Below are 25,768 nucleotides of genomic sequence, written 5' to 3'. Positions count from 1 at the left end.
GTCCCTGTTATATGTCTAATCCTTTTCTTTCCGCGGTGTGTTATAGTTCCTGTTAGTTACAGAGACCCCGCAGATAACCTTGTCCCTGTTATATGTCTAATCCTTTTCTTTCAGCGGTGTGTTACAGTTCCTGTTAGTTATAGAGACCCCGCAGATCTGTGTATGAATCCTTTTCTATTGTTATTGTAATAAAGATACCCCAGTTCTTAGTGAACCAGTGTGCATGTGTTGTTCTTATGATAGAGAGTGTTTAAATCAGGAAATAACTCTTGCATACAGTGTGTGTCTCTTGTTCTTAAAGCACAGGTAACCTTTCCTTCTAGTAAGGTGTTACCGGATCAGGGGCAGCATCTGTTCTGGCTGTAAGTAGCCACTGAATAATTAGGGAGAGAGAGGAGCCCGTGGGCTGAAATAACATTGATACACTAAGTGATTCGGCCATCCCATAATATTATTGTAGTAGCGAACCTTTCGTCAATAGTGAGAGAGACTTCCCAACATAGAGAGAGAGAGAGCTGAAGGTATTCATAGGAAAGTGATCGTCGTTGTGTAGCGGCGTTAGTGAGAGCACTGTTGTGGTCAGTGTTTATACCCACATGATTGTGGCTTGAGAGATTACCGGGGGGATACGGTGTGTAATGAGATCGCCTCTAGGGAAAGTGGCGTTAGTGAGAGCACTGATTGTGGTCAGTGTGTATACCCACAGGATTGTGGATTGTGTATGTATGAAATATAGAGAGCACTAGGGCTGCAGCCTAGTGTGTAGGCACGCCGGATTGCGTGTCGAGTGAGCACTGATGGTGATGGTAAACTGCATAGAATTAAAATTATTTCAACCGGAATTATAAACATTTGCCAAAAAAAGAATTGCCTTTACAAATGCTTCTGCCTTCCCTTACACTACTACACTGTTACTAATAACTTTACAGTTTCTGTTGCTTGACCATATGACACTAGGACTCTGCGCCCCAGTCTTGTCCTTTTATTAAATAACATAATGCATTCTGGGATCTGTAGTCTTTCCCAATACAATGGAGCCCTTGCATTTTTCTAAGGGAAAGAATGTAAGGCTTATTTTAGCAGGAGCATCCATAACTCTGCTCTACGGCACATTAGATGCCCTTGGACTAGGATGAAAGTACTTCAGTTTAGTTCACCAATCAATCAATCAGAGAACTTGTAAAGCGCGCTAATTACCCGTGAGGGTCTCAAGGTGCTGAGGCGAGGGGGGGGGGGGTGCTGTCTTGGGTCTGCCGTATGTGGGTAGGATGGGTGTTCCAGGTCTTGGCGGAGAGGTAGGAGAAGGATCTGCCGCCGGAGGTCGTATGTTGGATGCGGGGGACAGCGGCGAGGGCGAGGCTGGCGGAGCGGAGCTGGCGGGTGGGGGTGTGGAAGCTGAGTCTGCTGTTCAGGTAAGCTGGTCCGGTGTTGTGGAGTGCTTTGGATGCGTGAGTACGGAGCTTGAAGGTGATCCTCTTGTCGACGGGAAGCCAGTGTAGGTTTCTCAGGTGGGGGGTGATGTAGCTGCGGCGGGGAAGTTGACGATCAGTCGGGCAGAGGCGTTTTGGATGCGTTGTAGTCGTCGTAGGTGTTTGGCTGGGATTCCTGCGTAGACTGTGTTGCCGTAGTCCAGTCTGCTGCTGACGAGGGCATGTGTCTCCGTTCTTCTTGTTTTGGTCGTGATCCATTTGTAGATCCTGCGGAGCATGCAGAGGGTGTTGTAGCAGGAGGAGGAGACGGTGTTGACCTGTTTAGACATGGAGAGGTAGGAGTCGAGGATGAATCCTAGGTTGTGTGCATGGTCGGTGGGTGTTGGTGCTGTTCCCATCGTGGTCGGCCACCAGGAGTCGTCCCAGGCTTAGGGGGTGGGTCAGAGGATGAGGACCCCATCTTGTCCGAGTTCAGCTTCAGACGGCTGCTCCTCATCCAGTCGGCGACGGCCTTCATTCCCTCGTGGAGGTTGGTTTTGGCGGTGTGTGGGTCCTTGGTGAGGGAGAGGATGAGCTGGGTGTCGTCGGCGTAGGAGATGATGTTGAAGTCGTGATGGCAGTCCACTTGTGCGAGGGGGGCCATATAGACGTTGAACAGCGTTGGGCTGAGGGATGAGCCCCGAGGGACGCCGCAGATGATGTCGGTGGCTTCAGACCGGAAGGGTGGGAGGCGGACTATCTGGGTTCTGCCTGAGAGGGAGGACGTGGTCCAGTCAAGGGCCTTCTCTTGGATTCCGGCTTTTAGGAGGCGTGTCTTTAGAGTGCGATAGCATACCATGTCGAAGGCGGCTGACAGGTCCAGGAGGATGGAGGGCTGATGTTTTGCCGTTGTCTAGTTGGCGCCTGATGTAGTCTGTGGCGGCGATGAGGGCTGACTCTGTGCTGTGGTTGCGTCTGAATCTGGACTGGGACGGGTCCAAGATGTTGTTGTCTTCCAGGTGGCAGGCCAATTGCATGTTGATTATTTTTTCGATGACCTTTGCCGGGAACGGGAGCAGGAAGATGGGCCGGAAGTTCTTGAGGTCCTTTGGGTCCACTTTGGACTTCTTGAGGAGGGCGTGATTTCGGCGTGCTGCCAGCTTTCCGGGAATGTCGCCGTTTCGAAGGAGATATTGATGACCTTCCGTAGTTGGGGTGCGATGGCTGCGTCTGCTTTGTGGAATATGTGGTGAGGGCACAGGTCTGACTGAGATCCTGAGTGGATGGAGTTCATGATCTTGCGTGTCTTTTCATCGTTGACGTTGGACCAGGATGTTGTTGGTGTTGGCGCTGGAGTTGGAGAGTTTCTTTACGATGCTGAAGAGCTCTTTGCTGTCGTGTGGGTTGTTGTCCTAGAGGTTTTTGAAGGAGGATCTCTTGGCTAGTCTGATGAGGTGGTGATGTCAGCGGGTGGCGTCCTTGCGGGCTGCGTGGTTGTCCGGTGTGCGTTCATGGATCCATGTCTTCTCCAGTTTCCGGCATGCGCGTTTGGAGGTCTGGAGCTAGTCGGTGAACCAGGTGGCTCTCCTGCTGGCGTGGCTGTTGGAGGGTTCCTTGACCGGGCGAGGGTTTGGCACAGTCGTCGATCCACTGTCTGAGGTTGCGGGCTGTGGCGTCGGTGGGCGAGTTCTGGGCGAGGGTGGTGATCAGCTTGTCGTTGGTGACTTTGCTACAGCAGCGGCGAGGTAGCTGTTGGGTGCAGTGGTGTGTGGATGGTTTCTTGAGGGTGAAATGGATGAAGCAGTGGTCGGTCCAGTGGAGTTCGGTGGTGTGGTCGAAGGTGAAGTGGGAGCCTGTGGAGAAGACGGGGTCAAGCGTGTGCCCGGCGGCGTGGGTGGGTGCTTTGGGTTACTGATCATTAGGAAAATATCCATAGGCCTACATCTGTGTCTTGTGGAATTATACATGTTAATTCATTCTTGCCTGCAATCACACACGTTATCACAGCTGAAACGCCAGTACGGAGTCAGTCGCCTGCCTTTGCCTTTGAAGGGCTATGGACTAGTACCTACAGCTAGGGGTGGATCACAAATGCTAGGCCAGTTTTGTTTGCCTATGACTGCACCTCTTCAAGCCTCGAGTGGGGCCAAGACGCAAGTCGACCTGATATCTGCTCAAGTTTACACTGTGCAGTTACTCCAAAGATGCAGTCTAACGGCATCAGTAATTTCCTCAGAATCGGTGTCTCATTGTTAAGGAATGAAGGAACTGCCACCTTGACCTCGGGCTCCACTTGGATTAAGGCATAAGTAGGCGGGCTCCATTATGACCCAAGAACGCAGTGTGGCTCTTGCTGAACAGCAGAGTAGTCGGTGAAGAAGTCCCTGACTTGGCTCTGTTCCGGGTGGTAAGGGTAACAACCCACTCAGGCGTTATATGGGTGCAAAGGTTCTCAATGTTAAAAAAAAAATTTCTTCGTGTAGAAAAAAACATTTTAAAACGTGGTGCCTTTTCATGAAGGCTCTTGCTTTTTATAATGTGCAACTGTATCCTTCTTACAGCTGCGCACTGTCGAAAAAGCAATGCCGAAAACAAAATTCAAAAACCTTTCTTGGATAATACATGGAAAGTTCTAACTGTTCCATGCATGTATTTGTCATTTGGACCCAATTAGGCTGTGGGCTTTGGGCACTGGTTTAGGTCTCTGGCGGCCTCGTGAGGCAGGGTGTTTACCTCAGCTCCCAGTGATGGAACCCCAGGTGCACGTAAGCAAATGAGCTGTCAGCGCCTCCGCTGTGCCCCAGATGCTTCTTCACAAGTAATTTTTTTACTACATTGGCGCTTGGAATTATGCTCTGTGGCTGTGTGTGTGTGTGTGTGTGTCTGTGGGGGGGGGCTCTGTGTGTGTGTGTGGCTCTCTGTGTGTGCAAATGCAATAGGTCTCGCATTTGCAGGAGATTAAGCTATTGGCGTTGTAAATGACAATGCCATTTATTTGTCTGTTTTTAAAACCAACACATAAATAAAAAGTTTCTCATTTACAATACCAATAGCTCTAACTTTTGCAAAGGCGAGCCCGTTGCATTGTAAATGCTTGTTAAGATCTCTGCCAGTAGCCTACGAACATTGGTAAATTCACTAAAGCATATTTGTTGTAATGGTATTGGGCTTGACCAATAAGTTGAAAATGCACAATATATCACTACATGTTCTTGTATTGACTAAGGATAACGCCACCCTATTTATTTATTTAATGCATTTTTATAAAGCGCGGCTTTAACCCAAGGTGTCAGAGCACTGTACAATAGAACCAGTTACGTTACATGAGAGAGCTGTTACAGGAATGGAACAAACAAAAAATAGCATGCCATAGAATCAAAGCGACGCAGGCAAAAGGCACACAATCTCAAGCACAGACTGTACAAGCAAAAATATGAATATATATGACAAATTTTACAATGACTAAAGAACTTCCTGGCAAAAAATAGCAGGCCATAGAATCAAAACAACGCAGGCAAAAGGAACACAATATCAAACGCAGCAAGCACAGAATGTACCAAAACATATATAAATATTTGTGACAAATTTACAATGACTAAAGAACTTCCTGGCGGGGTCTGAGAAGGAGGGAATTAGTTCTGAAAGTGTCTTTGGAGTAAAAGATATTTGAGGTCCGCTTTCAAGATCTGGATGGAGGTGATGGCACGGAACGAAGGAGGAAGTGAGTTCCAGATTCGCACCGCATTATCTGAGAATGATTGTGCCATCAAGTTTTCCCTTTCGAAGGAGGGGGGCTCAAGAAGTAACTTTTCCGCATTCCAAGAGGGTCTTGAGCCTCCAGACAATTTCAGTTTATTCCCCAGATAGCGAGGGGAGGAAGAGTGCAAAGCTTTGTTGGTGATGCACGCCGTTTTGTAGATAGCTCTAGCCTAGATGGGAAGCCATCGGAGAGAAGACAGGATAGGAGTGATGTGGTCTCTTCGTTTGGACCCTGAAATGAAGCGAGCTGCTGAATGGAGGACTGATTTGAGGGGGGAGAGGTGAGATTTGGGAGTGTCAGTCAGAAGGGAATTACAATAATCCAGTCTAGAGAGAACGAGCGATTGGACCAAGGTTTTTAGGTCATTCTCCGGGAAGAACCGACGAATCCCCCATAAAAGGCGCAGCTGATAACGTGCGCTCTTGGCCATGGAATTGATGTGTGAGATTAGGTTGAGTCTTTTGTCAAGTATGACACCTAAGGATTTAGCGCAGTCCACAATGATGGGTTTACTGTTGAGTAGATTCAACTGATCCATCCAGGATTGAACAGGAGGCGGGGAGAGAGAGCTAGATAAGAGGAGGAATTCCGTTTTGAAGGGATTGAGAATGAGTTGGTGAACTAACATCCAGTTGTGAATAGCGTTGAGAGTAGAGCTGAGTATTGAGAGATCATGAGGGGGAGACACCTTGAGGTAGATTTGGGTGTCATCCGCATAGAGATGGTAGAGGATTTCAGATTTGCTTAGGAGATTCCCTAATGGTTCCAGATAGAGATTAAAGAGAGTGGGATCAAGGATAGAACCTTGAGGGACGCCTTGAACAACCACCAGTGGAGACGAGAGACTGTTTGCAATCTTGATCATTTGGGATCTGTCCGAGAGGAAAGAGGCAAACCATTTGAGTACTGTGCCTTCCAAGCCCATTCTCTGTTGAAGAATGTTAAGGAAGGTGTTGTGATTAACAGTGTCAAAAGCTGCAGAGAGGTCAAGAAGAATCAGAAGGCACGATTCCCCCGAATCGAGAATATGCAGCGCATCATCAATCACTTGCAGCAGGGTTGTTTCAGTGTTGCAGTTTTGAATAAAGCCCGACTGGAACATGTCGAGGCGATTATTGTCCATAATGTGTTGGGAAAGTTGTTTTGCAACACAATTTTCTGTGATCTTTGAAAGAAAAGGGAGATTGGTGATGGGGCGGAAGTTATTGAGGTCATTTGCATCTGCAGAGGGTTTTTTTTTTTAGAAGGGGGGTAACCTATCCTGTTTTGAGGACAACTTGGAGGGATCCTTGACTTAGGAAGAGATTGACTAGCGTGGTCCAGTAGGAAATAGTGTTAGTATAGAAATCAATGGCGATGCCACTGGGTATGGGGTCAGAAGAATGGTTGGAGGGTTTGGTTTTGCGGATGCATTTGAGGAGATCATACTCCGAGATGGCGGCAAAGCTCTGCCAAGTGAATAAGTATTTTCGCTCCTCCATGGGGGTGGGGTGGGGTGGGTGACTTGTTCCACCAGAGATTTTACCTGTTGATCGAAGAATATAGCGAACTCAGTTGCTTTCTTTGAAGCATCCTCAGGTTTGATGGTTTGGGGAGAACAATTTGGGTTTTTGATGAGGTCGAAAAGTTTTTGGGGTCTTTTTTTAGCTGTATCGAGGAGGGATCTGAAATGTGATGTTTTATCCTGGAAGATGTGCTTGTGGTATTTGGATCTTGCTGGACGTAAAAGAGAGAGGTTGGAGGTGGATGGAGATAGTCTTCAGTGCTTCTCCAAGGTTCTAAGGTTTTTCCTTTCGTCATAGAGAGCTTTGTTGAATCAAGGAGCTGATGGGGTGGGTCTTTTCCTTTTGCTTTGGAGTGGAGCAACCTTGTCGATTTCGACTGCAAGGATTGAGAGGCAAAGGGTAGTGAGATCGTTGACATCCGTATTGGGGTCTAGACTAGGAAGTGAACGCATAGCAGAATCACATAGAGTTTCAAGATCAATGTTTTTTGTGTTGCGGAACCACGTAGAGGCTCTTTTAGGTTGGCAGAGAGTTAAAATGTGAGAGAAGTGAAAACAGAAGGGAATGAGGAAATGGTCAGACCAGTCAACACGGATGGGTGAAGCAGTGGTAATCTGGCCTGATTTGGATATCGCAAGGTCCAGAATTGAGCCCTTGGGGTGTGTAATTTCCGAGCAGTGTTGGCAAGATGGTTAGCTGAGAGAAAGGTTGCAAGCTTGTTGGCAGCCGAGTCTTCCACGGAGCCCCAGTGGAGATTGAAATCACCTAGGAAGATCTGCTTGTCGCTTTGTGAATATTGGTCACTAATGAAGTCGATGAATTCCTCCATGAAGGAAGAGCAATTACCAGGCGGGTGGTAGATGGCATGGAACCTGAAGGGTGAGCCCTGATGAACTTGGAGTTCTAGGGAAAGGCATTCAAAGGTGCGAAAGAGGGTGGTGGGAAAGGCTATGATTTGGAGGGTGTTTCTGAAGAAAATCGCTACACCTCCCCCAATCTTGCCTTTTCTGTCGTTTCTGGGGATAGAGTAGTCAGTAGGTAACAAAAGATCAAATGAAGTGCGAGAGGAGTCATTAAACTAGGTCTCAATGAGAAAGAGCATGTCGAGATTGTGGTGAGTGATAGTGTCAGAGATTTTCAGTTTGTGTTTGGTTGCAGATCTGCAGTTGTGGAGCATACAGAGTAGCTCTGACGCAACTGTTTTGGTGATGTGAGTGTCTGGACTGATGAGGGGGATAGGGATTAGATTATTGAATGAGGGTGCCCCTTGAGGGGGAGGCTGGTAAGTTCTGATGGAAGAGATGGTCTGAATGGCAAATTGAGTAGAGTTATTAGGAGAGGCGAGTGGAGGGGATTTGACATTGATGGTCTTGTAGGTAGCCAATAAGTTGGTAATGTCTGTGGAGGACAGATTGTGGTTGGCTCTATTGGGGCGCGGGAGCAAGGAACGCCTCAGGAGTTTATTCGGGGAGGGGGATATCTTAGCACATAAGAGTGAAATGGACGCTTCAAGCTGGGAAATGGAAGAGATGAGAGAATCAAGTTTAGTTTCCAGAGAGAGGTGTGCTTAGCACAGAGTGAAGGCTGACTCAATAGTTAAGGAAGAGAGTGGCTTAGGCGAAAGCGGACAGGAGGAAGTGGGGGACCGGGGAGAGTGTTGGGGTGCGAGGGTCGAAGGTGGGGGAGGAAGTGAAGTAGGCAAAGGAGGACAGTAGGCTGTGGGGGACTGGGGAGAGAGATGTGATGCAAGGGTCTGAAGGGGGGGTGGTGATAGAAAGGAGTGAATGGAGTTACTGTATATATTTTTACTGGTGTTAAGCAGAGGTGAAGAATAGAGATCATACCTAGGAGGAGAAAGTTGAGAAGTACAAATGGATGGGTGGAGGAGGAGGGGGGAAGGAGTGGGGTTATGGCAGTGGTTCCCAATCTGTGCGCCGCGGCACCCCAGTGCGCCATCAAAACTTGTCTGGGGCGCCGCGAATAGATGTGCACCAGTTTGGGAACCGCTGTGTCTGATCGGTTTTCTGTTGTCAGTATTCATGCACCAGTTATTTGTTGTGAACGAACGGCTAGGCGGCTTCCCCTGCAGCACTAGATTAGGTTGCTGTTCGTTGTTTGGAATACACACTGCATTGTTTTCACTCAATCGTTGAGACACTTGGAGAGGTCTGGAGGTGGCAAGAACAAAGACAGATAGGAGCTGTTGACTTGTTCGTCCACGGCCCAGGCCCAGACCTGTCTCACAGCGGGCGTGGACAACGCTCGCCTCACCAAAAGGCTTTCCATTTAATTTAGATCTGGTATCTGTAATTCTTTGTATAATAATAAGTAGTGTTTTCTTTATCTTTAAACATTCTGCTGAGGTTTGGTGGGATTTCTATTCTATTTCCCAGCTCTCAAAACACTCGTAGAGCTGTTTGGAATTGAAAAGTTATGTTTTTCATTAAAATATTTGCATGCGCAATCTTTTTTTCTCACTGCTTATCTGGATATAGGCTACTCCTATTAGTTGTAATGAAGAAATATCTGTCGTGGAAAAGAGCAATTGGGCTTCTGGCCTTTTACTGCAGATGTGCGAGTGCTTTGATGATGAACAGCCATCATAATGTAGCAACTTCTTTCTGATTACTTCACAATTCCCCAACCTCTGGGCCAGTTTGCATTAATATACAAGAATGTAGTCAGCGTGAGTTGATTACATTTTGTATTATAACTTCCTGTATCCTACTCTATAGCCCTCCAGTTTAGCTGGTGCATCTTACTAAGCTGTTTAAACAGATCTCAGACATAAAAAAAAAGAAGTGAGACATGTGATTTAGGTCAAGCCTCTAATATTGTTGGCTCCAAGCAAAGTTAAATATGCGCAGGTAAAAAGAAGTGTAAACAAGCACTGGCAAATCCAACAGGTCTAACGCATGCAGCAGATTAGAGCGAGGCACTTGTGTGGGAGCCAGCAGGAATCAACAGAGAGGCCTGTAGTTGTAAAAGCGTCTCTTGTGCAGTGCAATGCAAACACTGAAGTAGAGGCAGAAACAGCAAATAGCATTGGGTGAGAGATGAATAATCCACCGGCTTAGCGAAGCCTTGATTGACAAAGTCTTGTAGCCAATGGCTGAAGGAAGCTGGTTGTCGAAAAGGCAAAGGTGGAACATGGTGGACATATATATATATATATATTATTGGTAGCAATAGATGTGTTTGAGAGCCAACCTGACCCAAAAAAAGAACGTCATCTACAGTATACAATAGTGAACTTGTCACACAGTCCATTTTGCTCCGAGTATCACTGCCCCTCGAATCAGACCAACCCAGAGTAAGGGAGAGCCGGGAGGGGGCAGGACCAAAGACAGAGAAGTGCTGGTGTTCGTCCAGGTCGCAGGCCCAGACCTGTCTGAATGTTTCGCGCGTTTGCCTTTGTGATTGTGTGTTTTTGGTGCCACTGGACTCCCTTGGATTCTGTTTTCCAGGTTCGGCTGCTGGATACAGATTCCTATCAATTGACTGGGGCTCTTGCAGTCTCCTGCCAGGGAGAGGAGGTGGCAGCGGGCACAAGGTGGGCACAGGGTGGGCCCCTCTTGCTGCGGCATTGAAGGAGTGCTGCCGGCACTGTGTGAGGAATGGAGTTTGCATGGGGCGGCAGTTCCAGCATGGTCCCCTCCTTCCCTGGATTGAACGATGGGCCTTGAGGGGAGACAGAGTACCGGACAAGGGGTGGGGTCCCTCTGCACTGGGATAAAGAGTGGGTGCTGCTGCTTGAGGAATGAGCTTTGGTGGAGAAGCAAGAGTGGGCCCAGGGTGACTGCTGCTCCACGTGCCCTGCAGACGTTCTGCAGTGAAGCCACGGGTGGATGCCTCATCTGGGAGATGCTGTGGGAGCGTTGATAGCACGCAGTGTGAACTGGAGGGACGGGCCTGGAGCCTGCATCCATGGATGTGCACACTGCTGGCACAGTGGGGGCTGTGGGTTGGAAGGACGCTGTAGGGTTGTGATACCTTCATCAGCTTCATCCCAGCTGTTTTCGGGGAGAGGGATGGAGGTGTTCCTGGGGCCGGGCTTGCATCTCTCCACCTGCCAAGGAAAAGTGACGTAGTGGGGAGCCACAGCCTATGCCCGGTGGGTCAGGGGAGCCACGGGTCAAAAAAGTTTGGGAACCACTGGGTTATGGGAAGGCCATGGATACGGTGAGATGAGAGGAGAAGGGGCTGAACAGGTAGAGGAGGGAGGGTGGCCCTATTGTCTGACGTGCTATCCCTGCCTCCATTCGTAGACCTGTTAACCACCGCCCCGCCCCCTGTAAGTTTAGGATCTGGTTGTGTCCCTGGTTGTCATCACATGTACTAGCGGGTTTTTACTCATACTAAATTTTCAAAACTCGAGGGCGCTGAGCAATTAATCTAGCACACCTGACGATAATACATTGGAACAGAATTAATAAGCATAGAGTCCTGGCAATGTGGGCTGCGAGCAATTCTTCTCTAGGAAAGACGTGTGATTCCAAATAACTTCAATACTTACTCGCAGGCAGAATACACATTAAATCAATAAACCATGTCAACATGTGGCGAAAAAAAACGTTTCTCCCTGAAGTTCTAAATTGTTGTCAAACTTTTATTACATACATGCCTGAACTTTTCTGTACGAAACACTTAAGTCACTGAGGGCACCTACCGATATGGCAGGGATCCTATAAGCCTACCCTCCCGAATCGTGTGGCAGGTTCCAAGCGCTTGCCTTTTTCTTCCCGCCAGAAGATCCTAAACATCCAACTTCCTCGTACTACCGACTGTAACACTCTTCAATCAAAACATGACGGGAAAAGGGATAAAAGACAGGCTTAAATGTACTGTCAGACAGCTACTAAAAGCACGCGTTTCTCTACGTCCCATTAAAATAGTGAAAACGACAGAAAAAAACGGAACCGCCCACAAACAAGAAGGTCCCACCAATTAAAGTCGCCGCTGCTGCACCGGAAAAGACAACACTGCTCCGGATGACATTAACCAGCCGCACGTGAACCGGCACTCCAGGCTGTGCGCGCGGAAATGCAGACTGTGAGGTGAAGGAGGCGCGCGACTGGACTGCCCTATTGAGAGTCGACTTCCTGGCATATAGGAGGATGCGCCACCTGCTGGAAAGAGACAGGAGCTGGAGCAGTGCCCCTGCTTCATCGCCGCTCCTTTAATCACGTGAGTAGCGGGTGACAGTGTTAAGGTCGTATCACGTGACAGCGGTGGGGTATCTTGCTGCTTGTCATTTCCAGTCCTGGACCCCTGGTGTGCCCCGGGAGCTGGAACAATTGCGGAAGGAGTGCATTATTTTGGGAAACAGAGAGATGGAAGAAGGGCTGACGGTTACGAGGACACCAGGCTTCTGCTGATGATGTAAACTGTAAGTATGTTGGATATATGTCTCTGCCAAGACCACAATGGAGTTGCTGGTCGCAAAATTTGGGGAATTTTGAGCATTTCAAAATCCAAATCTTGCTGCTCCAAAATATGCCTCTAGCAATTATCTCCTGACGTAAATAGTCCTGTTAGATCTGCAGTGGCCTGCCAGTTGAGGGCAAGTGCATGCATTCAGGAAGCACTGCATCAACAAGACAAAGTCACGCTGGTAGGCGTATTGGAACTAGCCTGCACTGTTGTGGCCTCTGACTTCGTTGGGCAGTTGAAGTAAAACTCATGAATTCTTCTTGAAGTTCAAGGTTATTTATTGTTTTATTCTTCCAGCAAACTCGGAAAGCTCTGTATCTGTCAATGGCCAGGCTTGATTTGACCCCCACTTTCCAAGCTACTCTAGAATACAGAATCTAGTAATATTCTCTAGAATACCAACAAGTTCTACCTTCTAATAAAATCTAATCTAATGCAAACCCATTACTACTGCAGTCCTTTTATTTTTCGTAACGTAATTCTGGCATTTCCCGCTTAGCGACAAACGAGGTACTGCTTGTAGGACTGGATGGGATAATAAGAACCAGGGCTTTAGATGTGATGAAAAAACTGGGGGGAGGGGGCCTGTCAAGGGGCGTGGCCGTTGTAATTTAGTGCATGGCTTAAAAACACCTAAACTAAAAATCTGTGCTTAGCAATGTTGTTTTGCCCTACCGGTATTTTGCTGTTTCCATCATTGTATCTAGATATATAGTGCAACAAGTAACATTATACCTACAACAATCCAGGACTATTGACTTTGTCAATGGTTGTTAGTTGCAGACGAAAACAAGTATTGGAAATGAAGTAGGTCTCTTATTAGCTTGATTTACAGCTATTGGCGTTGTCAATGACAATGTTTTTACCTATGTTACTGTCGTACATGTTGTACTTGTTGTGGGGGCAAAAGGTTATGTTCTCAGTATGTTTTCTCTTTCCTTCATGTAACGTCACACTACGTCACCCTGGAATGTTCATATGGTATTTAGGTGACGTCACTGTAATCTGTGTTTAGATGACAGCTGACTCCCGTGGTGACTGTTAGTTAATCCCGCTCCCAGCGGGCCCTTGTTTATTGAACTAAATCTTAATGTGACAACACATCCTCTACTGTCGTGTTGTTACGCTACAATTGGCGACGAGGACTGGCAACAACAAGGGCCAGCGAACATGTGTATATATGTGGTGTTTGGTGGAATTATGTGGGTTGTTTTGGAATTGTTAGTTGTAGAATTGTGTGGTGTGTAAAGTGGATGATGATGATTACAGTTGAATGTAACCTGCAGTGTTGTGAGATTGTGCTACGGATAAAACATCAAACTGACAAGGAGCCTACATATGCAGTAAAAATCAATGGGTTTTAATGTGAAAATGTTGATTTATTCTGGTGCAAATATTTCTCTTGTGCCCAAAGATTTTTATGAACAGAATTTGCAGTGGCCTGCCAGTTGAGCTATGGTTAAACTATTTAAACCAGACACCAGACCTTTGGCATATGGCAGGTACCAGCTAAAACGTGCTGGCTATTTTCAAGGGGAGTTGGAATACAAGAATAGACTCACTGTAGTGAAGATTTATGTGTTTTGCAAATGTGATAGCATTATCAGCTGGTTTCATGAAAGAGATATGGGATTAATAATGGCACCCAAATAGTGTCCCTCTCATAATTTTGAGAGGTACATTTCCAGTCAACACTGTTCTCACGAAAGAGCAAAATTAATTTATAACAAAAACGTCAAGATTTTCCGGCTATGTTTTGTGATAGATTCGGCTGTGTATCCATGTATGTGCACATAAAGACGTTTCCTGTCTCGTTGCATCTGAAATCCGTGGAGTTCCCATTGTGGCTAAACAAGCCATGTTGGAAAAGTTAAAGAAGGAAGACATTATTGTGGAGGTAAAAAATAAGGAATGGGTCTCTCCAGTAGTTTTGGCATGCAAAGTCTCTGAAGAATTTAGATTGTGCATTGCTTTAAGAGGTTTGAGTAACGCTGTGGTGGCGGACAGGCAGCCCCTACCTAATATAACCACAATGCTATCTCAGCTTAAAGGGGCATTTGCGTTTTTCACATTCGACCTCAGATCTGCCTACCATCAGGTCAGACTTCATGAAACATCAATGAACCGACCCTCGTTAATCACTCCACTTGGAGTGTTTAGATTGACTAGGATGCCGTTTGATGTCATGTCTGCGGCATCCGTTTTCTAGAGGGTGGAGGGATTGTTGGATAGTATGTCATGTGTAACAATGTATATCAAGTGTTGGAAAGTGGATTATTAGTAGTGGCAGATATGCAGTTACAAAAAATTACAAGGAGAGACAGAGAGCAGATAAAGGTCCAGGGCACGCACCCCAGGAATGTAGGTATGCGTGAAGGTGTGCAGTTCCTGTAGGAAGGTCGGTCGGTAAGGGCATGCCTGAAGGATCAAGTTAAAGGGATCTGATCCTTCAGGAGCAAGAGCCCTCACACACCTCACAGTGTGTCATGCTTCATAGCAGTTCGGGCTGGACTGTTCCCATTGGGTGCAGGAATCTGATCCTTCAGGAGCAAGAGCCCTCACACACCCCACAGTGTGTCATGCTTCATAGCAGTTCAAGCTGGACTGTTCCCATTGGGTGCAGGGTCAAGACTGATTTGCATATGGCTGGGTCCAAACTGGACTGGCATTTTGAGCAAAAAAACTATGGATTTAAGCCCAGATCTCTGTACTGGGGTGAATGTGTCACATTGTTCTGCATTCTGTCCATCAATTGTTCTTTTTGCATTTGTCACACCAAGTGCGACTGGTATGCCCAGACGTGCGTCCCCTGCTCTCCATGTCACTGGAGTCGAGCTATCCTGGCTAATGAGGACTGAAAGCCCGAAACCGGTCCTAGGATGCTTGTTCCAGTCCAGGGAGGACCTGGCCTGGCAGTTCGGACTGGACAGTTCCCATTGGGTGCAGGGTCAAGACTGATTTGCATATGGCTGGGTCCAAACTGGAATGGCATGATGAGCAAAAAAACGATGGATTTAGGCCCAGGTCTCTGTACTGGGGTGAATTTGTGACATTGTTCTGCATGCTGTCCATCAATTGTTCTTTTTGTCTTTATGCTTCATCATAGGGCAGCTCCTTGTTGGGCCAGCGCTACAATGCTCAACGGGCCCCGCAGGGGGCTCTTTGCTGGAGTTATTTTAAACTGCCGTAGTGAAGCATGAGTGTGAAGGGGAGGGTGCAGTGAATGAGTAGAGTGGTGAGTTTAAAAATAACTCGTAAGGAATTATAAGTCAAATTTGTAACGTGTAAGACCCTATGTTATGTTAAAAACAAATGTAGGGTAGAGTAGATATATTGGTCCACATTGATCAACATGTTTCTTGCAGGTAAAGTCATAAAAACATGCATTTACCACTGGCAATAATACCACTAACATGATATAGGGCTCAGAACAGGTCTTGGAAAATTATTCCCATGCTCAACCCTTGGTAGTTTAGCTGCTAGCAGACAGGCTTAACTTCAAAGACAGTTATATAAAGCATTTAGAAACACAAATTCAGTAAATAATTAAGCAATACAAATCCATCACTAATTTATAAAAATAGAAAATATGTTTATCTCTAAATGACACAAAAACTGAAAAAATCCACTGTAGGGAACCAGAGATGTGAATTTATAAAGAATAGACACATTCTAGTGCTTAGAAACCAACAGGGCTACTTTTGACATTTGGTTGCTTCTGACAGGGACAAATTCACACTTAGCAACTTTTCTGGAAGATTTCTCACCAGGCTCGTGCAGCTTTTCCAGCAGCCTTAATTCCATTACAACTCCATCCCGAAGTTCCTCTTGTGTGTCCAAAGTATTCAAAACACAATCCAAGGGTCTGGAATCTCCAAGAGGTTCCTTGAAAGTTTGGAACTTCAATTCCCACAATCCAATTGGACAAAACCCTTACAAATCCACTGGTAGTACTCCAGGCTAAGGATTCTTTGCGGTTATGGTCCAGGTGAGCTCTGTTAACATGTAGCTTGCTTGCAGGTAGTCCACTCTTTAGTCCTTTTGAAGCAGGTTTGATCCACAGGGTTGTAGTTTCAGTTGGTCCAAGAGGCACAATCTTCAGAGTGCAGGTCCTGGTTAATGCACATCAAACTCCTCAGCATGGACCCTTCTTGCTCTCTTAGTTTTCAAGCAGCAGATCTGAGAGGCACTGCCCCTCTCAGATACTTATTCAGTGTTCTTCGGGGTCAAGCAGGAGGGCCCTCCTGTCCAATGAGGTGCAGGGCAACGCCCCAGAGCATGACCACTTCCACCAAAGTGTAGCACAATGAGTATCCCAGAAAGCACTATTCCTCCAAAATTCAACATGTCGGAATTTTCAGCAGGGCAAGAAGAGCTGGCTAAACACCCCCCCCCCCAGTATGGCAAATCTCCATAGTCTTTCCCCCTTGCATCTGCCCATTCCTTCCCTAAGCCCAGCATCTGGCTGGGGTCAAAGAGGAGGGTTGTAAATGAAACTGGTTTCTCTATCTTGTCTCCTCCTTCCCTTGAAGAACATTATTTACTACCTCTGGCACTGACATTTCTATGCCCAGCAACCTCTCCTCTCAAAAATGCTTCCTAACCCCAGGGGTCATTTATCACCTCTTTAAAGCAGCCAGTCTAATCCACTCATCTCTGACTAATCGAGACAGGCTACTAGAGGGCTGAACTTAGGCGTACAGGCAAGAAAGTCTTATAACTACTTGTCTGTATATTTTAGAATATTTCAACAATACCATATTGTTGAATGTGTCATTCCATTCTACTGAATCATTTAATCCTAGTTTTATGGCTTTTCTTTCTCTAGTTATTAACTAATAACCTTTTCTAATGGTAACCTATGGGCAAGGATCTGCAATGGAAAAATGAACTGGGCAATTTCTCCAAAACCAGGGCCTTTAGAAGATGTTTTATAAGGACCATACTTATACCTACAGGACCACCCCATGCTCTGAATATATCAAAATATTGCAGATCCTCATTTCACAGTGCTCCTAGCTCAAAAGTCGATTTTGGGAAGCACTTTACTACAATGTGGGGAGTGATACCTGGAATCCTGCCACTGTCGAACACACTATTGCGACCATGGGGAACACTCGCTCAGGAGCCCCCACGGACTCCTGCCTTCCGTACATCTACCACAGGGCCGCCACCGCCATCGCACCTGAACTAGGACGGACCATCAATGCCTCCTTCGAATCCGGTATCTTCCCAGATGACTGGAAGCGGGCGGAAGTCAAACCCCTCATCAAGAAGCCCACGGCTGACCTGACCGACCTGAAGAACTACTGGCCCATCTCTCTCCTCCCCTTCGCGGCCAAAGTCACTGAGACATGAAAATGTGGCTGGTCAACACACTGTTAACACAGACTTAGCTGCGCACAACATAAAATAAAATGTATCGATCAAACCTCTTTTATACTTTTCTGTATACGAATTATTTATTCATATTCATTTTTACAATCAATCAATTACTTCAAAAAACACATTGTCTAATGATTTGCATAAACATGATTTCATCCATAGACAAAGCAGCTTTAAACATTTTATACAAAAAAGAAAAACATTAGATTTCCTTGTGTATGTTGTAATTCGCCCAATGCATTTCGGGACTAAAATAGGGTCCCTTCGTCAGGGGCAACACTGCAAAATAAAATATAATATACAGGCGCATGAATTGAATTGTACTTATTGGTAACAAATACACTTATGAAACTAACCTCCACCAACAAGCAGCACCCAAAAATGTGTAATGGTGATAAAACAGAAAAAACAAAAAACGAGATGAGCTAACTCACACTAGAACACGGAAATCCTTGCCTCTGGCTCTAATGAGCTTTTTGAAATCCAAAACAACTCCTGCAGAAACGAATAGCAAAAGTAATAATAACTAACACAATTCAAAAAGCCTACCAATTTACCTATCAGATATAAAGGTTTGTATGTATACCTGCTACTGCTCCAACAACTTGTATAACACGTGGATAACCGGCTCGTCTCAAAGACACCTCGTAATCAGAAACCTATTCACAAGAAGAGCAGTCTATTCAGTCCAGAGCAACGTCCGTAGGTAACTGAGAGCAGAAAAATAGACCTCCGACAACATTTCTTACCGACTTTCAGCGGGCGTAGCTCATAGCAAAAACCACACGGTGTTCCCTTTCCAACAGAATGACTCGCGCTTCTGATAACTCTACCATATCCTGGTATTTCAAGTCAAACCGCTATTCCTATTGGGCAGTGACGCGGTGTAGCTACCAATCCGCATCGATTTTACTGTTACCGTCCATTACGTCAGAACCAAATGCGGAAGAGGACCTCTTCCGCATTCCCTGCTGTAACCAGTCAACCCGCTCTCGCTATTGGACAATGCAACGGTGTTTCTGACAATCCCCATCAATTTCACTAGCGTCGTCCACTACGTCCAAATCAAGTCACTCAATCTATCATGCGTACTAGCTATTTGCCCAATATAGTACCACGTGTTTCAACTGGGTGAAAAGTAAACAATGCAGCGCTAATAACAACAACGCCGAACTACCCGGCTGTGATACAATAAATGGGAGCGAATACAATATGCAAACCAAAAACTTACGTGGTAATGTTATGAAAAAACAGAATGTACACAAAAATAAATATGAAAATTAGTGAACAAATGAGAACGAAGATAATAGAGTGAAAAAATGAAACGTGCTCATGCATGATAATTCTGTGGTAAACCATTTTTCAGCAATAGGTTATTCATTACAGATATTAACAGAAATAATACTGTATGTTACCAATATAAACAAGAAACTGGAGAGTCATCATTTACAAAAACTGTTTCTGGTATCATTTACAAGTAACTGCTCAATTCAATACGATCATTTAGGCCCCCAGGAATCAGAGTACTAAGCATTTTGATCCAATATGGTTCTCTCTGCAACAATTTTTTATTTTTGTTAATACCCTCTGATAATGTCACTACTTCTAGAATGGTGAATCTCAGTTGAGCTATCGAGTGCTTTTTTTCTAACCAATGTGTTGCAAGAGGTGATGTCATGGATTTATTTCTAATTTTGCTCTTATGCTCTGAAATTCGAGTTTTTATTTTACGTTCAGTCTTTCCTACATATGAAAGTCCGCATGGACATTTGATCATGTATATTACTTGGTTGTTATTGGAATCACCTTCAAACTTCAATTTAATTATTTTTCCAGTATGTGGGTGGGTGATTTCATTACCAACAATTACATTGTTACAATGCACACAATTTGCACATCTCTTCATTCCTTTGTAGTCTTTCTTTTTTGAAGTCTCTGGTTGTTTCAACAATTCTTTCAAATTCTTAGAACGGGTATAAGCAAAAAGGGGTTTATCCTTGAAGCTATTCTGAAAGTCATTCTCCTGCTGGAGAAGTTCCCATCTCTGGTGGATGATGTTTTTTATATTTTGTGAATTGGTTGAAAATTTAGAAACAAACACATTGCGTCTCTGAGCATCTTTTTTTGATTTTGAAAATAAATCTGTCCGATTTTTCGCCAATGCTTTAGTTTGTGCTGTTTCTAGTACTTCAGTGGGGTAGCCTCTCTTTTTGTAGTTTTCCTTATATTCATTAATGTAGTCAATGCATTCATCCTGTTTCGTCACTATTCTTCTTATCCTCAGGCATTGAGAATATGGAAGGTTCTTCAACAGATTCTGAGGGTGAAAACTTTGGAAATGTAACATGCTGTTTTTATCAGTGGGTTTCCGATAAAGTGAGGTGTTAATACTTTTTCCCTCTAGCTCAATCTTCACATCCAAATATGCAATTGTAGATCTGCTTATAGTGTGAGTGACTTGAATGCGTGGATTCCTTGAATTTAATATTGATATGTTCTGATTTAATTGTGCTTCTGTGCCAGACCATATTAAAAAGATGTCGTCGATAAAGCGACAAAAAAATTCAAGATTGTCTGTCCATTCTGTGTGTGCAAATACATGCTCATGTTCGAATTTCGCCATATAGGTGTTGGCATATACTGGGGCCCCAGTAAAACCCATCGATGTTCCGTTTAATTGCATGTAAAATCTATCTGCCCACTTGAAATAACTGTTTTGTAAGCAGAACTGGGTAAGCTCGAGTAAAAACACTGGATTCATTTCCATTTCTGGGTGTTGCAACAGCATCCATTCTTCAGCTTCAAGTCCATCGGTATGTCCAATCGAGGTGTATAACGACACTACATCAATAGTGCACAAAATGTATTCTTTCCCAGCTTTTAGTTGTATTGATGCCAACTTCAACAAAAAATCTGTTGTATCTTGTATGTATGTATGCCATTTTTGAACAAATGGTTGTAAAAAGTAGTCAATTATTTGTCCTGCTGGTTCAAAAATCGAATTACAACCCGACACTATGGGTCGGAAAGGTGGATCTTCCAAAGATTTGTGCACTTTGGGCAACATATAAATTTTTGGCCTACTTGGATTTTCAACCATTAGAAATTTTGCCATGTTTGGTGTGATCCAATCTTCATCAGTAGCTTTGTCAATCAACGATTTCAGTATTTTTTGTATTTCAATTGTCGGGTCTTGCTGTAGGAGTAGATAAATGTTGGTGTCATTCACATGTTCTTCCACTTTCTTATGGTAAAATTCTGTATCCATTAACACCAATGCTCCCCCTTTCTCAGCTTTCTGGAAAGTTAACTCTGTTTTTTCCGCTAATTGTGTCAATATGCTTTTTTCCAATCTGTTTAGGTTATTAGGTATTTTCTTGTTGCATCTGTAATTCAATTTTTTTAAATCCTTTGTTACCAGAGTCTCAAAAAGATCTAATGTTTTGTGTGAAGTTGGTGCTTCAAACGTACTTTTCGGTCGAAAAATTTCTATCTTTTTTGATGCTTGGTTGTCATCTGTTGGTACCACATTATCAAAAAAATTCCTTAGTCTCAAGTTTCTCATAAATTTGTAGAACGCTATTTCATCTTCAAATTTGGAGCCTGTGTTTGTAGGAAGAAATGTTATCCCTTTATTAAGAATCCTCTCTTCATGGATGGTCAAAGAATGCTTGGAGATATTTATTACGAGGGTTTCCCCTGGCTTCGTAATCCTTTTTTCAGTTTCTCTTTTTCTTTTTCCTCTCCTTGTTTTTTTGCTGTATCTTGCTCCGGTGGGCGATCTATTTCCACGACCTCGGTTAAAAAAGACACCTGTGGTCCTGAGGTACTTGCTTTCTCTGGCTGTGATGCACCTGTTGGGTAAGTTGTTTTCATGGGTGCTCGAGATGAATCAATATCTTTATCTGTGGCTAAGCTTTCCTCAGAGGAAGTTGTTGTTGGCCTACGGGTGAAGCGTCTCTGGGCATACACCTCTGCCCAGGTGTATGCCTCGTTCAGCTTATAATCTATTGTGTCCCGTTTAAATTTTCTTAATTTGGTCTCTTGTAATTCTTTACCATATTCATCCAATTTGATGTTGAGATCACTCAAAAATCTGCCCTGTTCAGGGCTCGACAAATCATAAAAAATGCTCTAGACCTGCAGGTCTAGTAAACTATAAAATCTCCTCGACCTAACTTAAATGAACTTGACCTCAAACTCTGAAAACTGAGCAAATGTGACAAGTTAACAAGATTTAAAAGCATTTTTATTGCTCATTTACTTTGTGTGCAATAAAGATGCCTTTAAATCTTCCTATCTTGTCACATTTCCTCTGCTTTCAGAGGCAGAGGTCAAGTGTCAAGTTTGTATTCCTACTCGCCAGAAAGGGCGAGTAGGACCTAAAAATAGCTCGTCCTTTATCAATCTCACTCGCAAATGCGAGAGGTCGAGTGAATTTGTCGAGCCCTGCAGTTCATCTTCAGGCATTCTTTCAGCAAGGTCCGATCGAATAGTAGAGATTTCTGTTTTGAGTTCATCAATGGTTTTTGCCAGTTCCTCGATGATTAGAAGGATTAAATCTAGCGAACACTTGTTTAATATTTGGTACCATTTTTCCATAAATTGTGGATTATTTTTTAACCTGTAGAGCATAGGTTTAATTGATAGTCTGAGTCCTCTGGGGATTCGTTTCACCTTATGGTATTGAACCAGCGTAGATGCATGTAATCTCTGGTTCAATTCACGTTTTGATGCAAATTCCAGTTGTTTCAATTGATGTCCTATAGATCCACCATGCGCCTGTAGATTAGTAACTTCACTTATTAAACCATACACCTCAGCCGCTTGTTCTGATGTGTAACCTCTTGTTATCGCTCTGTTTTCTGTTAATGATGCTATTGATTCGAAAGACATATTTGAATTTTTCTCACTTGGGTGCTCTAGAGCGAAAGTGGGTAATGTTGAAAATCTGAATTGTTGTGTTCTGAGCACTCCTTATTTTTAACGCTTTTTTATTGGGTTAAGCCTACTCTATTGATCCGTGTGCTGCAACAAATAGAGTATACCCAAATACCCTAAAAGTAAACATGAAAATGTGGCTGGTCAACACACTGTTAACACAGACTTAGTTGCGCACAACATAAAATAAAATTTATCGATCAAACCTCTTTTATACTTTTATACTTCTCTGTATTCATTTATTGTATCACAGCCGGGTAGTTCGGCGTTGTTGTTATTAGCGCTGCATTGTTTACTTTTCACCCAGTTGAAACACGTGGTACTATATTGGGCAAATAGCTAGTACGCATGATAGATTGAGTGACTTGATTTGGACGTAGTGGACGACGCTAGTGAAATTGATGGGGATTGTCAGAAACACCGTTGTATTGTCCAATAGCGAGATTGGGTTGACTGGTTACAGCAGGGAATGCGGAAGAGGTCCTCTTCCGCATTTGGTTCTGACGTAATGGACGGTAACAGTAAAATCGATGCGTATTGGTAGCTACACCGCGTCACTGCCCAATAGGAATAGCGGTTTGACTTGAAATACCAGGATATGGTAGAGTTATCAGAAGCGCGAGTGACTTCTGTTGGAAAGGGAACACCGTGTGGTTTTTGCTATGAGCTACGCCCGCTGAAAGTCGGTAAGAAATGTTGTCGGAGGTCTATTTTTCTGCTCTCAGTTAACTACGGACGTTGCTCTGGACTGAATAGACTGCTCTTCTTGTGAATAGGTTTCTAATTACGAGGTGTCTTTGAGACGAGCCGGTTATCCACGTGTTAAACAAGTTGTTGGAGCAGTAGCAGGTATACATACAAACCTTTATATCTGATAGGTAAATTGGTAGGCTTTTTGAATTGTGTTAGTTATTATTACTTTTGCTATTCGTTTCTGCAGGAGTTGTTTTGGATTTCAAAAAGCTCATTAGAGCCAGAGGCAAGGATTTCCGTGTTCGAGTGTGAGTTAGCTCATCTCGTTTTTTGTTTTTTCTGTTTTATCACCATTACACATTTTTGGGTGCTGCTTGTTGGTGGAGGTTAGTTTCATAAGTGTATTTGTTACCAATAAGTACAATTCAATTCATGCGCCTGTATATTATATTTTATTTTGCAGTGTTTCCCCTGACGAAGGGACCCTATTTTAGTCCCGAAATGCATTGGGCGAATTACAACATACACAAGGAAATCTAATGTTTTTCTTTTTTGTATAAAATGTTTAAAGCTGCTTTGTCTATGGATGAAATCATGTTTATGCAAATCATTAGACAATGTGTTTTTTGAAGTAATTGATTGATTGTAAAAATGAATATGAATAAATAATTCGTATACAGAAAAGTATAAAAGAGGTTTGATCGATACATTTTATTTTATGTTGTGCGCAGCTAAGTCTGTGTTAACAGTGTGTTGACCAGCCACATTTTCATGTTTACTTTTAGGGTATTTGGGTATACTCTATTAGTTGCAGCACACGGATCAATAGAGTAGGCTTAACCCAATAAAAAAGCGTTAAAAATAAGGAGTGGGGGTGGCGTGGCCAAGATGGCGGGGTGAGCGGACGCTTCCTCCCGTAGCTCCTCCGGCCCGGCTCAGCTCGAGCCCCGATTTCGGCGCTTCTCTCCCCCCGCGGCTGCTTTGCGGGTGAGAGGAATGTGTCGGAGTTCCTGGTGCACCTATTGATACTACTTTGACTCCTATCGCCCCGGGGGAAGTACCCCGAAAGTTTGCTTAAAGTTCGGAGCACGGAGGAGAGCCTGGGAGGCGGAGCGTATTGCAGTGCTGTCCAGGCGCCTCGGCTGGGCCTGGTGCTGAAAGCTGGTGATTCCGAGTGTCCGGTCCCGACGTGCTCCGGAGAATAACAGCGCTCCCCGGCCGAAGCCTACGTGACCGGTGCCACCGACGCGCAGCAGACCCTGGACCTTAGCTGGCACTTTGGCCCCTCGCTACCGACAACGGTGCATGGCGCGGCGTGGGGCCCCGGACCTGGCGGAGAGGGACGGAGGCATCTACGCGGCAGCCGACCTGGGCGAACCCACTGGCGGAACTGTGAGACACTAGCTGTGGACTTTCCTTGCTTATTGTGCCCCGGGGGTCGCCGACGGTCTCGCCAGCACAGGCCGCTCTATCGGGCCCCGCCCTGCCGCCATCTTCTCCCTGAGGAGCTGGAGCTGGCGACCTCCACCCGTGCCTTTGGCGGGCAGGTGCCCACTTTTGCATTGGCTCATGTCCTGATCACCCAAGGGGTGCGCTTCTGAAAGACCCTGACTTTGGCCCCCCGATTGCCACCTTGGTCGGTACAACGATTGTCTCGCCCCGGCCTGAGCCGCCATTTTGTCGCTTGTGACGCAGCACCCTTGTCCTCGGCGGGGTCTCACATCTGGTGCCTGCAGGCGACTGAACGCATCTACAGCGGCCGGCCCTGAACCTTGCCCACTGCAGTGGCCACGATGACTGGGAGGGGAGGCTCGAGAAGGGGTGATCGCACTCTGCCGGACATGCTCAGCAGGGCCCAGCAGCTAAGGGACAGGACGCAGCCGTCGCCGGGGTCCTCCCGGGCCTCGGCAGACGCAACTGGAGGCGAACCACCGGTCACCAGGTCCTTTATGGAGGACTTATTTAGCTCCCTCAAGGACGACTTCCAAACGCTAAAGAAGGAGGTGGCCAGCGAGGTGCGAGAAGTGCGCAAGGAGGTGGAGGGCCTTGGTGAGCGTGTTGACACGGTGGAAACGGCGGCCCAGCGCTGTGACGAGGAGATAGTCCATCTCCAGCAGGACGTTCTCCGTCTCCGAGAGCAGTGTGTCGAGCTCCAGGCCAACTCTGAGGACCTCGAGAACAGGTCCAGACGGAACAACATCCGGGTGCGGGGTGTCCCATCCGCGGACGAGGGGACGGATCTGGTGGCCTATCTACAGGACTTGTTCCGGGAGATTCTGGGAGAGGACGCAGAATTCCCGATCCGCATAGACAGAGCGCACAGAGTGGGCCGACAGCGCCAGTCTTCAGCACCCCCACCGGACATTCTGGCGTTCCTGCCTGATTTCCCCTTGAAGGAGCGCATCATGGCGGAGGCCCGCAGGAAGCAGCCTTTCACTTTGAGAGCGGCCTGTGGCGCTCAATCAGGACCTGTCCGCCATCACGCTGCAGAAGCGCAGGTCCTTCCGGATTGCTACAGACTTTCTGCGGGAGCACGAGACGCCCTACTCCTGGGGTCACCCCTTCCGCCTCATCTTTCGATGGAACGGAGTGTTACACCAGCTGCGCTCCCTCCAAGACATCTGTGGGATGTTGGGACTCAC

The 25,768-nt window shown here is 45.6% G+C and overlaps 2 protein-coding genes across 3 annotated transcripts in view; one reads left to right on the top strand and one right to left on the bottom strand.

Annotated features, from left to right (window-relative positions):
• NSMCE2 (NSE2 SUMO ligase component of SMC5/6 complex) overlaps window positions 1–11,601 on the bottom strand; it is a 778,548-nt gene extending 766,947 nt beyond the window's left edge. The window contains exon 1 of one of the 2 annotated variants that reach the window (XM_086966207.1): window positions 11,344–11,601. The gene's annotated coding sequence lies outside the window, so the exon portion shown is untranslated. The remainder of the gene's footprint in view (window positions 1–11,343) is intronic. The other variant, XM_086966208.1, reaches the window with a different exon arrangement.
• Window positions 11,602–11,676: 75 nt separating this feature from the next.
• WASHC5 (WASH complex subunit 5) overlaps window positions 11,677–25,768 on the top strand; it is a 402,037-nt gene continuing 387,945 nt past the window's right edge. Inside the window, exon 1 of the mRNA XM_086966205.1 lies at window positions 11,677–12,063. The gene's annotated coding sequence lies outside the window, so the exon portion shown is untranslated. The remainder of the gene's footprint in view (window positions 12,064–25,768) is intronic.

This window comes from Lissotriton vulgaris, chromosome 4_1, assembly GCF_964263255.1.
Source record: "Lissotriton vulgaris chromosome 4_1, aLisVul1.2, whole genome shotgun sequence".
NCBI classification, from domain to species: Eukaryota; Metazoa; Chordata; class Amphibia; order Caudata; family Salamandridae; genus Lissotriton; species Lissotriton vulgaris.
This window is presented reverse-complemented; position numbering and strand designations above follow the sequence as displayed.